The sequence below is a fragment of the Lithobates pipiens genome, unplaced genomic scaffold (assembly GCF_037356315.1).
Source record: "Lithobates pipiens isolate NorthernLeopardFrog02 unplaced genomic scaffold, aLitPip1_a1.2 Scaffold_16, whole genome shotgun sequence".
Classification (NCBI taxonomy): Eukaryota; Metazoa; Chordata; class Amphibia; order Anura; family Ranidae; genus Lithobates; species Lithobates pipiens.
In genome coordinates this window covers 191,680,339-191,690,311 of record NW_027507748.1, presented here as the reverse complement: position 1 = coordinate 191,690,311, position 9,973 = coordinate 191,680,339, and the positions used below count along the sequence as shown (strand labels likewise).

Here is a 9,973-nt window from a genome sequence, read left to right as displayed (position 1 = left end):
ACTATTTGTTTCCATAAGATCTCCTGCAGACTATTAGCATCTATTGAAATTTTTTGCAGATCTCCTGCAGACTATTAGTATTTATTTTGTTTTCTAACCAGATCTCCTGCAGACCATTAGCATCTATTTTTTAGCAGATCTCCTGTAGACTATTAACAGCCATTTCACTTCTTTTTTTTTCGCAGATCTCCTGCAGACTGTTAGAATCAATTTCATATTTTTTTTGGAGATTACTATTTATTTCCATTAGATTTCCTTCAGTATAATAACATATATTTCATTGTTTGCAGATCTCCTGCAGACTATTAGCATCTATATCTAAAGGAAATGGCTGTTCTAATGCAAAACAATAAAAATAAAAATTAAATAGATGCTAATAGTCTGCAGGAGATCTGCAAAAAATGAAATAGATGTTAATATACTGCAGGAGATCTGATGGAAATAAATAGTAATCTGCAAAAAAAAAAAAATGAAATAGATTCTAACAGTCTGCAGGAGATCTGCAAAAAAAGAAGTGAAATATATGCTAATAGTCTACTGGAGATCTGGTGAAAAAAACAAAATAGATACTAATAGTCTGCAGGAGATCTTATTAAAACAAATGGTAATCTGCAAAAAAAATAAAAATGAGATAGATAGTATCTATATTCTATTCTGTTCTATTGTTCTAGTCTATTCTCTATTTCTATTCTAATATTTTCTATTCAAATTCGAATTCATTGTATACGAAATTCAAATGTCGTAAAAAAAAAAAAAAATATATATATATATATATATATATATATATATATATATATATATATATATAAAACCATCTTCCGAAATTCGAATTTAGTATATAATGATTTTGATTTTAATAGAAAAGATTTTTTTTTGTTTTGTTTTTTAACGGTAAACTGATTTATTATCCAGACGACACCAAACTTTTTATACAACTGGTTGAACTTTGATTTGTTGTTAAACTAACATTTTCAACTTATATTCAAAGAGTATTATCAAATATTATTTTATACTGTATATACACATTTTGAAGAAATAAGTGCCCTTTCCTGAACCAGGTTACAGCAAACAACTGCTATGCAGTTTACCGAACATATCTCAGGGTTTTCCCTCCTACAATGCATTTTCAAACACTTGTGCTTGGAAACTGCTAACCCTATGGCAACACATTGAGCCTTTAAGAAATACTTCTGAGAGAATAGTTGTAAACCTTTGTAGACTTCAACATGCAGTCCTTCTGCAAACAATATTTCCATCATGGGCGCAATCACCAGCTTGTTTCCTACAGTTCACGAGGATTATTCAGTATCTGGTAAACATACGTTGCAGGATATTTTTATGCGCTACAATTCACCAAGATACCTTTACATTTTAGTAAATATCAGTGGCATAGCCAAACAGGGCTCACTCATATAGTCCAGAAGCTTTAGAATCCTTAGTCACTAAAGGAAGATTCACTGTCAGAGCTGTCTTCTGGTGCAAGTTCTTCATCAGGAACTGGGGCATTGGGAGTTTCTAAAAGATCTGGATTAAGTCCTTCTGAAATCATTTTGTTTCTGATGGCCATCACAGGTACACCCACTTGGACCATCTTCAGATATCTGGCATATCTAGGATCTTTAGCCACGGTTGCAACACTGTTTGTGTGTACTTCTTCCTTTTGTGATGCGTTATCATTTATGGAATTCTGCTGCACCACAACTGACTGGGGTGAAACTGTAAGGGATTCTGTATCAGCTTGCAATGATGGCACATGTCCATTGGTAAGACTGGTAGGCAGAAGTGGTGTTTCAGCTTTCACATCTTCTAAGCCAGGGATGGAAGAAAGCTTTGCTTCTAAAATATTGAGAGTTGTTTCAATCTGTTGAATACGCAGAGAAAGGCCTGATAGTTTCTCTTCACACACAGTTGAGAAGCGATTGAGGAACTGCACTGTGTGCAGCACAAACTGATTCAGAAAAGCGACAGTCCTCTTCTGTTGGATGGCTGGGACCTTAGTAAGGTCTGTGCCAGAGCCAACTATTGGAAGCCCATCTTCATCCATCTCTGCAGCTCCACTTCACAAACACTTCGTACATAATAGAAAAGATTTTAATAGAATATAAAAGAATAGACTAGAAAAACAATAGAACAGAACAGAATAAAATATAATATATTCTATTCTGTTCTGTTCTATCGTTTTTCTACTCTATTTTCTATTTTATTATAATCTTTTCTATCCAAATTTAAAATGAATTCATTTAAAAATTTGAATTCATACTACCGTATATACTCGAGTATAGGCCGACCCGAGTATAAGCCGAGGCCCCCAATTTACCCCCAAAAAACTGGGAAACCTATTGACTCGTGTATAAGCCGAGGGTGAGATATGCCTGTCCATCCCTGTGTGTGTGTCCATCCATCCATCCATCCCTGTGTGTGTGTGTGTCCATCCATCCCTGTGTGTGTGTGTGTCCATCCATCCATCCATCCATCCCTGTGTGTGTGTCCATCCATCCATCCATCCCTGTGTGTGTGTGTGTCCATCCATCCATCCATCCCTGTGTGTGTGTGTGTCCATCCGTGTGTGTGTGTGTGTGTGTGTGTGTGTGTGTGTGTGTGTGTGTGTGTGGCCTTGTGTGTCCAGCCTACCTGTGTCCCGAGCCTCCGTCCGGTCCCGAGCCTCCGTCCGGTCCCGTCCCGTCCCGAGCCTCCGTCCGGTCCCGTCCCGTCCCGAGCCTCCGTCCGGTCCCGTCCCGAGCCTCCGTCCGGTCCCGTCCCGTCCCGAGACTCCGTCCGGTCCCGTCCCGTCCCGAGCCGAGCCTCCGTCCGGTCCCGTCCCAGGATCACCGCTCTTCGTCGGCGCCCATTCCCCTGTTCAAATGCCGCGCCTCCCTGTCTGTGATAGGCGGAACACAATTTCCCAGCAGCCTGTGTTCCGCCTATCACGGACATCGTCTCATCCTCGTCCGTAGTACGAGGATGAGACGATGTCCGTGATAGGCGGAACACAGGCTGCTGGGAAATTCAGTGTTCCGCCTATCACAGGCGAAGGCGGAGCCGGAGGCGCGGCTTTTGAATTATAGAATGGCCGCTGTCTGTCTGCTCGACACGCTGATCGAGCAGGCAGACAGCGATGACTCGAGTATAAGCCGAGGGGGGCACTTTCAGCCTCAAAAAAGAGGCTGAAAATCTCGGCTTATACTCGAGTATATACGGTATTCGAAATTCTAATTTATTCTATTCAAATTTCAGAAGATGGTTGTATATTCTTTCTAGTTTATTCTATTAAATTATTTTTTTTCTATTCTGTTCTAATCTTTTCTATTTGAATTAGAAATTTTGGAAGATGGTTAGTTACTTATACTTACTTATATATATCTGTCACATCAACTTTTCATACTTGCAGTGTACCAGTGCAAAAAAACACACACATCTTATTTAATTTATATTTATGGTATCAATGAAGTTGTCAGCATGCCTGATTGAAGAAGTCACAGATGTCGATCGCAAGGCAAGTGCATATGCTGTATGTCATTGTCCACTTGCCAAAAGTTGTGTATTGTATTTGTCCACTTGCCACATCACCTGCCACAAGTTGTGTATTGTCCACTTGCCACGTCACCTGCCACAAGTTGTGTATTGTCCACTTGCCACGACACCTGCCAGGAGTGCCACGTGGCCTGCCAGGAGGGCCACGTGGCCTGACACGAGTGCCACGGGACCGGCCACGAGTGCCACATGACTGGCCACGAGTGCCACGTGGCGGCCACGAGTGCCACATGGCGGCCACGAGTGCCACATGGCCTGACATGAGTGCCAAGTGACCTGACATGAGTGCCACGTGACCGACCATGAGTGCCACGTGACTTAACACGAGTGCCATGGGACCAAGTTGTGGATTGTCCACTTGCCATGTCACCTGCCACCAAGCGACCCCAGATATGGGCAATATGAAAGTACTTTTCTGCAGCAGAGAATGACATTTTGCGACCCGAATTTGGGGCCACATATCTCGGGGTCACTTATAGCTTACAACATATCCAAATTTGGGGTTTCTAGCACCAAGTGACCCCGAGATACATGGCCCTAAAATCGGGTCGCAAAATATTTTTCAAATCCAGTTGAAATAGTTTCGAATGCAGTTGAAATAATTTTGAATCATGTTGAAATCATTTAGAATTCGGTAGAAATATTTTCAAATTTGGTTGAAATATTATCGAATGTGACCGATTTTTCGAATTCGGTAGAAAAGTAAACGAAATACGAAAACGAATTTAAGGAATTTAACGAATATAACTAAACGAAATAAATTAAATAATTTTTCCTTTTGCACATGTCTATTGTTGTCCAGACTGACTCGAGACAGGAAGTCCGCCTGAACATTCTGCGTCCCTGGAACATAAGTTGCTGTAATGTTGACCAGGTTCTTCTGAGCCCAAGACATAATTGACTCTACCTTCTGACGTAGGGACAGACTCCGAGTACCTCCTTGTCTCCTTATATATGCCACTGCCGTCGTGTTGTCTAGTCTGAGTAGAACCGAGGTTCCTGAGATCAGATGATGAAAAGCTAGGAGCGCCCGGAAGGCTGCCCTTAATTCTAGAATGTTCGACACCATCCTCCCGGAAGGGAAGTCCCAGGTGCCTTGTGCTACTTTCATCAAACAGTGGGCGCCCCAGCCCCTGTTGCTGGCATCCGAAGTTATTGCTATCCATGAGATGGGGAGAATGGAATGACAATTGAACAGATTCTCCTTCTGAAGCCACCAGGGCAGAGAGTTTCTCATTGAGGATGTTATCCGGATAAGCTGAGTTTTGTCGCCTAGCCATTGGTGAAGAAACCCTTTTTGGAAAGGTCTCATCTTCCATTGGGCCCACTTTACCATTGGAATCGTGGCCACCATAGTGCCGATAATCCTCAGACACTGAAGAGCCTGGAGATGGGAGGCTGAGAGGGCCGGACGAATTCTGTCCCGAATTACCGACACCTTCTCTTCGGGTAATGAGACGGTACCCTTTACTGTGTTGAAGAGTGCTCCTAGGAATACAAGAGACTGAGAAGGGATTAACTGACTCTTCTCTAGATTCAGGATCCAACCGAATTCTTGAAGAGTGGAGATAACCTGACCCTTGTGTAATAACAGACGGTCTCTGTCCTGGGCTAGCAGCAGAAGATCGTCCAAATAGTGGTGAAGACGAATTCCTTTGGTTCTCAATAGAGCCACTACAGCTAACAACACCTTTGAGAAAACTCGGGGGGATGTTGAAAGCCCGAACGGGAGACATACGAACTGAAGATGTAGTTTGCCCATGGAAAATCGCAGAAACTGTTGAAAATCTTCTGCCACAGGGACTTGAAAATAAGCGTCCTTTAGATCTATTGAAATCATCCAATCGCCTGACTGGACTGACTGTTGTATTGTTGACAACCTTTCCATCTTGAACCTCTCCCTTTTGATAGAACGATTCAGATGTGTAAGGTCTATGGCTGGCCTCCAAGATCCGTTTTTCTTTTGGACCATAAAAAGACCATAAAAAGAGGAGAATAAATTCCCCACCCTCGTTGATCGTCTGGCACGGGAACGGCAGCGCCTTGAGCCAATAAAGATTTAATGTAAGCCAACAGGATCTGCCTTTTTTCTTCTGAGGCCGGAAGGGAGGTGGGAACATACCTGAGTCTTGGGGACCTGCTGAAGGTCCAAGAATGGCCTGAAGAGACCGTTCTGACGGTCCAGAAGTCCTGGATTGAGGCCGTCCAGACATGCCGAAAACGTAGAAGACGAGCCCCCACCTGGCCTATCTGAGCGGGCCCAATCTCAAAAAGATTTAGCTGGTTCCCTCTCTCCTGTCACACTGCTCTTGGCGGATTTCTTAAAGGAAGACTGCCTTGACTTCCATGACCTGGAATATTCCCGACCAGGTCTATAGCTACGGGCCTCCCTGGCCTGCTCTTGATATTGCTTCTTAGGAAAAAATCTTCTCTGGCTTTTTAAACGTCTATCCTGAGGAAAAAACCCAGACTTCCCGCCAGTGGCCCGGGTTATGGCATTATCCAATTTATTACCAAAAAGGGAAGAACCCTCAAAAGGGATACGGCTCCACACCTGTTTTGACGCTGGATCAAAGAGCCTGTTTGGCAGTGACAGCTGAAAGCATAACCCGAGACACTAAGCGGATGATGTCAATCGAAGCCTCCCCCAGAAAAGCCGATGCAAGTTGTAACTCCTGGATAGGAGAGTTTTTTGCGATCTCATCCGAAATGTTCCTGAGGGTATCAAAACCGTCCGTCCATACTTCCATGGCCTTGGACATTGCTGCTAAAGCCAACGCTGGCTTGTATGCCATACCAGCAGTGAGGTAAATTCTCTTTAAATCGGAATCAATCCGCCTATCTAAGGCATCCTTGAATGAAACTGTATCTTCCAGTGGAAGAGTCACATGCTTTACTAGTCTCATCACCGCTGCATCCACTAGTGGAGCTGATTCTAGATACTTGACTTCATCCTCCTTAAAGGGATATAACTTTAAGACTTTTGAAAGCATACTATTCTTTTTCTCAACTTTACTCCATTCATCCGTAATGACCTCACCAAGTTCAGACAGGAATGGAAAGTTGAGACGCTCCTTTTTAAGTTGTTTAAAATACTTCTTCTGTTTGGAAGGATTAGCCACCTCATCTTCCCAGTTCAAAGCCTCTCTGATAGCCTTCACCAAGGGGGAGAGTAAGGCAAAGTCAAACCCCACACAGGGACTATCTTCCTCAGATTCACTGTCTGAAGCAGCAGCTGAAGGGTGGCTTGGTAGAGAGGACTCCCAGATCTCTTGAACATGCGACTCCCTCACTGGTGACTGAGGTGACTCTGACTGAGGCACAAGGGTCTGACTGGCCCCAATCCCTTTGAGGGATTCTTTCACCACCTTTTCCACAAGGGATCTTAGTTGCTGGTCCGTAACCCCCTCTCTCACTAGAGGCTTTGGAAAAGCAGAGGTCACACAGGGATTTCCCAGAAGGAACTTGCACCTGCATCCCCAGCAGGTACTGACAACTGAACGGCTGGAATGAGCCTTGGAGGAGCGAGATCGATCCTCGCTACAGCGCCCAGATCTTGAGGGTGAGCCGTGATGTTTAGATTTATAGTACGAATGCCGGGGGTAAGACTTTGAAGAATCACTTCCTCTGTGCGTTGAGCTGCGTTGCTGTTCTGATCTAGATGGGCTAGCGCAAGACAGAGATAGAAGAGACATACAGATAAGGAAAGATAACAGACTGACTAATACCGCCCCCCCCCCCAGACAGTACCTATTATAAGAGGGCTGGCCACATACAGGCGGAGGAGAGTCCATATCTCTAGAGGTTTCCATAATTGCTGCAAAGATATACAAGTAAGGCTGAGAGCAGCAGACACACACATGACGACATCACTGAGCTGTTGGATGTTAGAGATATTGCACCTTGCATAGGGTTTAGGTCTGGAGACATGCTTGGCCAGTCCATCACATTTACCCTCAGATTCTTTAGCAAGGCATTGGTCGTCTTGGAAGTGTGTTTGGGGTTGTTATCATGTTGGAATACTGCCCTGCAGCCCAGTCTCCGAAGAGAGGGGATCATGCTCTGCTTCAGTATGTCACAGTACATGTTGGCATTCATGGTTCCCTCAATGAACTATACCTCCCCAGTGCCAGCAGCACTCATGCAGCCCCAGACCATGACCCTCCCACCACCATGCTTGACTGTAGGCAAGGCACACTTGTCTTTGTACTCTAGTCCTCACCTGGTTGCCACCACACACGTTTGACACCATCTGAACCAAATAAGTTTATCTTGATCTCATCAGACCACAGGACATGGTTCCAGTAATCCATGTCCCTAGTCTGCTTGCCTTCAGCAAACTGTTTGCAGACTTTCTTGTCCATCATCTTTAGAAGAGGCTTCGTTCTGGAACGACAGCCATGCAGACCAATTTGATGCAGAGTGCGGCATATGGTCTGAGCACTGACAGGCTGACCCCCCACCCCTTCAACCTCTGCAGCAATGCTGGCAGCACTCATACATCTATTTCCCAAAGACAACCTCTGGATATGACACTGAGCATGTGCACTCAACTTCTTTGGTCGACCATGGTGAGGCCTGTGCTGAGTGGAACCTATCCTGTTAAGCGGCTGTATGGTCTTGGCCACCGTACTGCAGCTAATTTTTAAGGTCTTGGCAATCTTTATTCAGGTGAGCCTTTCCATATAACTGAGCTACTTTGTATCCAATTCTTACATTTAGAAGTGTTTTATCCTATTCAACAGCAATATCACTGCTGCCTGTAGAAGATCTCTTGACGGCAAATTTAGGAAGAGGTAAATTTGTCCTTAATTCCCATCACTGGATATATTTTTTTACAAGCTTATTTGCCACGATTACACATTTTTATTCTCTCAGACACAAGAGACAGTAAGCACTATTCACTTCGGGATGTAAAAAGCTTGACTATATCAATGCTCTTAGAGGCGCCCCTGTCTTCTTTTTTTGTAAAAAAATGAGATGTATATTATTTTTTCCAACATATTCTAACCTTAATGCTGGGGAGTGTCTATGGGATTTTCTATTGTACCTCTCATTGTTCATCAACAGGCAACACATTAAATGTATATATCTCATGAAAAGACATTTTAACGTGTATTTCCACTGGATCAAGTTTTACTTGATTAATTGGCTGATAACATTTGAAAAGGATCATGTTAATGACACTTAGTTGGCGCACATAAAGAGAAGGCATATTTACTATTAGAGAAGCAATGTCTGAGAATCCCCAGGTGATTTTTTTTATCATCAAACATCACATCATAAGTATTTCTATTTCACGTTTTTCTTTTTTTTTAATATACCAAACCCAGTAGACATGTATATCATAGCTATACCATGATTTTATGCTATTAATTGAAAACGGATAAAAATAAACCCTGCAGTTAGGTGTGGCATGTTAGCCATTCTTTCCTTCGTTACTGCTTGCTGATGTTACTTTTCACCTTGTCAAATTTTCATATAAGTATCAGTGAACCATTCACCTGTCAACTGCTGTTTCAAAACGCATCTGGGATGTATGTTGTTGTTATGTATCACCATGGCAACATCACATTTACTCCTATATTATGAAAAGGTTTACATTGTACTTTTGTTTCAGCAGGAACTTTTAACAATTTAAAGACTAAGTTCACTTTTTCCAAACAATAGCCTGTGCAGTCAAGGCCCTCTCTATAGATATTAAAACACTGTGCAGCTTTGTATAATGTGCATTTTATTGTCATATCTGTAATATATTTGGGTCCCCCCAGAAGCCTGGCTTAAAAACTCCCAGTTAGCAATCCCCACATCCTGTCTTGTTTTTGTGAAGTGAAAAATATTGGATGCTCACTTCCAGAATTACATGAGTGAAAACCAAAGCGTTTCAGTGCAAGGATTTTGCTAGATGTCCAGCAACAAAGCAGAATGTGGGGGTTGCTAACTGGGAGTATTTCAGCCAGTTGTCCAGGGGTACCCACATGGCCACGAGTATGGCAATCAAATGAACATTTTACGAAGCTGAATATTTCTTAAAAATTACTGGAGCCCCTTAACTACAAATGCCATTTTTTTTCCTGGAACAGGTAAACGTAGCCTTTCTTTTTGTATTTTCCTTCAAATGTCTTAGATCGCACAGATATGAAAGTATAGTTTGCATTTGCATGTTCACGCTAAAAGCAGGCATCAAATCAACAGAAATCTGTTTAAAGATCTGCCTGATAGGGCAATGCCCTGTTCAAACTTATGCATTTTATGTGATTTTATGTGCTTCAAGGAGCATCAGCCAGGTAGTGTATATGCATAGTTACATTGGTCTAAGCTGGACCAATGTAACTAAGCATAACATATCCATTCCTGGAACCAGTGGCGAAACTACCAGGGTCGCAACAGTCACACTTGCAACTGGGTCCCGGCATTCTGCCACTGTTCGGGGGGGGGGGGG

The 9,973-nt window shown here is 43.0% G+C and overlaps 1 pseudogene; it reads right to left on the bottom strand.

Annotated features, from left to right (window-relative positions):
* Positions 1–992: 992 nt before the first annotated feature.
* Positions 993–2,070, bottom strand: LOC143982273 (WASH complex subunit 3 pseudogene; annotated as a pseudogene).
* Between the last annotated feature and the right edge of the window lie 7,903 nt (positions 2,071–9,973).